Below are 5986 nucleotides of genomic sequence, written 5' to 3' on the forward strand. Positions count from 1 at the left end.
TTCCCCGGTAGAACAGCTCCGCCGGAGCCCTAGAATGGTTCCGCCAAGGTTCCGCCTCGTGGCGGCGGAGTTTCGTCCCGTAAGCTTGCCTCTGATTTTTTTCAGGGTAAAAGCCTTCATATAGTAGAAGATGGGCACCGGAGGGCCACCAGGGGGCCCAGGAGACAGGGGCGCCCCACACCATCCTGGCCAGGGTGTGGGCCCCCTCTGGTATTTTCTTTGCTCAGTACTTCTTATTAATTCCAAAAGTAACTTCCGTGGAGTTTCAGGATTTTTGGAGCTGTGCAGAATAGGTTTCCAATATTTGTTCCTTTTCCAGCCAGAATCCCAGCTGCCGGCATTCTCCCTCTTCATGGTAAACCTTGTAAAATAAGAGAGAATAGCCATAAGTATTGTGACACAGCCCATAATGCAATAAATATTGATATAAAGCATGATGCAAAATGGACGTATCAACTCCCCCAAGCTTAGACCTCGCTTGTCCTCAAGCGGAAGCCGAAATCGAAAAATATGTCCACATATTTAGAGATAGAGGTGTCGATAAAAATAAAATACGGACATGAGGGCATCATGATCATTCTTATAACAGCAACATATATAGATTTTTGTCATATGATTTCTTATACTCAAGTAACAATCAATTCACAATGTCAAGTATGGTTTAGAAACTTCATTGAGAACTAGCAAACTATAATCTCACTCATTGAAGCAATTGCAATTTATCGTAACATCAGAAAGAGTCAAGAATAAAGCTTTTCAGCAAGTCCACATACTCAACTATCATATAGTCTTCTACAATTGCTAACACTCACACAATACTTATGGTTATGGAGTTTCAACCGGACACTGAAAAAGATAGGGGCTTATTGTGTTGCCTCCCAACATATTCACCTTTGGATGATGTCAACAATAATAGTTCATGCTAACTTACATCCAATTGGATATAGATATCAGGATCTTACCAGGTGCTTGCCAAAGGATAAAATGAAAAAGGGAAAAGTGAAAATCACCTTGACTCTTGCATAAAGTAAAAGACATAAAGTAAAAGATAGGCCTTCGCAGAGGGAAGCAGAGGTTGTCATGTGCTTTGAGGGTTGGATGCACAAAATCTTAATGCAAAAGAATGTCACTTTATATTTCCACTTGTGATATGACCCTTTATTATGCAGTCCGTCGCTTTTATTACTTCCATATCAAACGATCGTATAAAGCTTATTTTCTCCACACTAATAAGTCATACATATTTAGATAGCAATTTTTATTGCTTGCAATAGGACAACTTACTTGAAGGATCTTACTCAATCCATAGGTAGGTATGGTGGACTCTCATGGCAAAACTGGGTTTAAGGATATTTGGAAGCACAAGTAGTATCTCTACTTGGCGCAAGGAATTTTTGGCTAGCATGAGGGGGAAAGGCAAGCTCAACATGTTTGAAAGATCCATGACAATATACTTTAACTGAGATGTGATAAAACATAACCTATTACGTTGTCTTCCTTGTCCAACATCAACTCTTTAGCATGTCATACTTAATGAGTGCTCACAATCATAAAAGATGTCCAAGATAGTATATTTATATGTGAGAACCTCTCTTTCTTTATTACTTCCTATGAATTGCAACGATGACCAAAACTATGTTTGTCAACTCCCAACAACTTTTATGCCTCATACCCTTTATATGTGAAGTCATTACTATCCATAAGGTCAATATGAACTTCCTTTATTCTTTTTATTCTTTCTATTTTCTCAAGATCATAGCAAGATAGCAAAGCCCTTGACTCAGCACTAATCTTTATTATAGATAGCTCACGGACTCGATTACATAAAGAAATCACAAAGCAAAACGCAAAACTAATTCATACCAAAACATTAATCTACTAGATCAAGATATTACTAAAAGGATCGAACTAAGTAAAACGGTAAAGATAGGAGTGTGATGGTGATATGATATCGGGGCACCTCCCCCAAGCTTGGCAGTTGCCAAGGGGAGTGCCCATACCCATGTGATTATGTCCTCGGAGGTGGTGAAGTAGGAGTTGTTGATGATGGTGGATAATCGCACATCAAGCGTAAAAGCTCCTCCAACTTGCGGATAATGCCCGTGAGTCCGGCGATATGATCCTTCAACAAAATATTTTCCTGTGTGAGATACTTGTTTTGTATGCGAGCTAACTCAATCATCTTGAAAGCTTCAATCTCAGTTGGAGTAAAGAGGTTAGGTAGAGGTTGAGGGATGTCTTCTTCTTCCATCGCCGGAGATTGATCCTCCATGGCCTTCTTGATCCCTTCATCCTTGTTGATCTCCTTCGGTTCTTCTCTTTTCAGCTCTATCTTTAATAGCCAAGCATCCTTGTCTTCATTGTTGAAGGAGAGCGACGTCATGATGCTCTAGATCTGCCAGAAAAATAGCTCGAAACGAAACAGAGGATTTTTGCGTGATACGGTGGTAAAAACCTTCGGGAGTTTATATACTGAGTTTTTACCGACCAAAAGAAGTAACATGCAAGAAAACGGAGTTCGGGAGGCACACGAGGTGCCCACGAGATAGGGGGGCATGCCCAGTAGGGGTGGGCGTGCCCTCCACCCTCGTGGAGGCCTCGTGTCCTTCCTGGATTACTTCATGCTTTCCAAAATTATTAAATATTCGAAAATAGAGAAAAATTGCCATTAAATTGTTTTGCAGTCGGTTTACTTACCGTACCACATACCTATTCCTTTTCGGAGTCTGAAACATTCTGGAAAGTGTCCCTTATGTATTCCTCTGGGATTACGGTTTCAATAATATTAGTTTCAACATTGATAGGATTACCTGAGATATAATGTTTGATTCTTTGACCGTTCACCTAAAGGAAATATGCCCTAGAGGCAATAATAAAGTTATTATTTATTTCCTTATTTCATGATAAATGTTTATTATTCATGCTAGAATTGTATTAACCGGAAACATAATATATGTGTGAATACATAGACAAACATAGTGTCACTAGTATGCCTCTACTTGACTAGCTCGTGAATCAAAGATGGTTAAGTTTCCTAGCCATAGACATGAGTTGTCATTTGATTAACGGGATCACATCATTAGAAGAATGATGTGATTGACATGACCCATTCCGTTAGCCTAGCACTTGATCGTTTAGTATGTTGCTATTGCTTTCTACATGACTTATACATGTTCCTGTAACTATGAGATTATGCAACTCCTGTTTGCCGGAGGAACACTTTGGGTGCTACCAAACATCACAACGTAACTGGGTGATTATAAAGGAGTACTACAGGTGTCTCCAAAGGTACATGTTGGGTTCGCGTATTTCGAGATTAGGTTTTGTCACTCCGATTGTCGGAGAGGTATCTCTGGGCCCTCTCGGTAATGCACATCACTATAAGCCTTGCAAGCAATGTAGCTAATGAGTTAGTTACGGAATGATGCATTACGTAACGAGTAAAGAGACTTGCCGGTAATGAGATTGAACTAGGTATTGGATACCGATGATCGAATCTCGGTCAAGTAACATACCGATGACAAAGGGAACAACGTATGTTGTTATGCGGTTTGACTGATAAAGATCTTCGTAGAATATGTAGGAGCCAATATGGGCATCCAGGTTCCGCTATCGGTTATTGACAGAGAATAGTTCTAGGTCATGTCTACATAGTACTCGAACCCGTAGGGTCCGCACGCTTAACGTTACGATGACAGTTTTATTATGAGTTTATAAGTTTTGATGTACCAAAGTTTGTTCGGAGTCCCGGATGTGATCACGGACATGATGAGGAGTCTCGAAATGGTCGACACATAAAGATTGATATATTGGATGACTATATTCGGACACCGGAAATGTTCCGGGTGTTTTTGGAGAAAACCGGAGTGCTGGAGGGTTACCGGAACCCCCCCGGGAGAAGTAATGGGCCTTATGGGCCTTAGTGGAGAGAGAGGGGCAGCCAGCATGGGCCGCGCGCCCCCTCCCCCTCTGGTCCGAATTGGACTAGGAAGGGGGGGCGGCGCCCCCCTCTTTCCCTCTCCCTCTCCCCCTTCCTTTCCCCCTCCTAGTAGGAGTAGGAAAGAGGGAGTCCTACTCCTACTAGGAGGAGGACTCCTCCTCCTTGGCGCGCCCTCTAGGGCCGGCCGGCCTCCCCCCTTGCTCCTTTATATACGGGTGCAGGGGGGCACCCTAGAACACTCAAGTTGATCTACGGATCGTTCCTTAGCCGTGTGCGGTGACCCCTCCACCATATTCCACCTCGGTCATATCATCGCGGAGTTTAGGCGAAGCCCTGCCCCGGTAGAACATCATCATCGTCACCACGCCGTCGTGCTGACGGAACTCATCCCCGACACTTTGCTGGATCGAAGTCCGGGGATTGTCATCGAGATGAACGTGTGCTGAACTCGGAGGTGCCGTACGTTTTGTGCTTGGATCGGTCGGATCGTGAAGACGTACGACTACATGAACCACGTTATCATAATGCTTCCGCTTACGGTCTACGAGGGTACGTGGACACACTCTCCCCTCTCGTTGCTATGCATCACCATGATCTTGCGTGTGCGTAGGAATTTTTTTGAAATTACTACGTTCCCCAACAGTGGCATCCGAGCCAGGTTTTATGCGTAGATGTCATATGCACGAGTAGAACACAAGTGAGTTGTGGGCGATACAAGTCATACTGCTTACCAGCATGTCATACTTTGGTTCGGCGGTATTGTGAGATGAAGCGGCCTGGACCGACATTACACGTACGCTTACGCGAGACTGGTTTCACCGTTACGAGCACTCGTGCTTAAAGGTGACTGGCGGGTGTCTGTCTCTCTCACTTTAGTTGAACCGAGTGTGGCTACGCCCGGTCCTTGCGAAGGTTAAAACAACACCAACTTGACGAACTATCGTTGTGGTTTTGATGCGTAGGTAAGAACGGTTCTTGCTAAGCCCGTAGCAGCCACGCAAAATTTCCAACAACAAAGTAGAGGACGTCTAACTTGTTTTTGCAGGGCATGTTGTGATGTGATATGGTCAAGACGTGATGCTATATTTTATTGTATGAGATAATCATGTTTTGTAACCGAAGTTATCAGCAACTGGCAGGAGCCATATGGTTGTCGCTTTATTGTATGAAATGCAAACGCCCTGTAATTGCTTTACTTTATCACTAAGCGGTAGCGATAGTCGTAGAAGCAATAGATGGCGTAATGACAACGATGCTACGATGGAGATCAAGGTGTCGCGCCGGTGATGATGGTGATCACGACGGTGCTTCGGAGATGGAGATCACAAGCACAAGATGATGATGGCCATATCATATCACTTATATTGATTGCATGTGATGTTTATCCTTTATGCATCTTATCTTGCTTTGATAGACGGTAGCATTTTAAGATGATCTCTCTCTAAATTATCAAGAAGTGGTCTCCCTGAGTATGCACCGTTGCGAAAGTTCTTCGTGCTGAGACACCACGTGATGATCGGGTGTGATAGGCTCTACGTTCAAATACAACGGGTGCAAAACAGTTGCACACGCGGAATATTCAGGTTAAACTTGACGAGCCTAGCATATAACAGATATGGCCTCGGAACACGGAGACCGAAAGGTCGAGCGTGAATCATATAGTAGATATGATCAACATATTGATGTTCACCGTTGAAACTACTCCATCTCACGTGACGATCGGACATGGTGTAGTTGATATGGATCACGTAATCACTTAGAGGGTTAGAGGGATGTCTATCTAAGTGGGAGTTCTTTAGTAATATGATTAATTGAACTTAAGTTTATCATGAACTTAGTCCTGGTAGTATTTTGCAAATTATGTTGTAGATCAATAATAGCTTGCGTTGTTGCTTTCATATGTTTATTTTGATATGTTCCTTTAGAAAATTGTGTTGAAAGATGTTAGTAGCAATGATGCGGATTGGATCCGTGATCTAAGGTTTATCCTCATTGCTGCACAGAAGAATTATGTCCTTGATGCACCGCTAGGTGACAAACCTATTG

Source organism: Triticum dicoccoides, chromosome 5B (genome assembly GCF_002162155.2).
Source record: "Triticum dicoccoides isolate Atlit2015 ecotype Zavitan chromosome 5B, WEW_v2.0, whole genome shotgun sequence".
NCBI lineage: Eukaryota > Viridiplantae > Streptophyta > Magnoliopsida > Poales > Poaceae > Triticum > Triticum dicoccoides.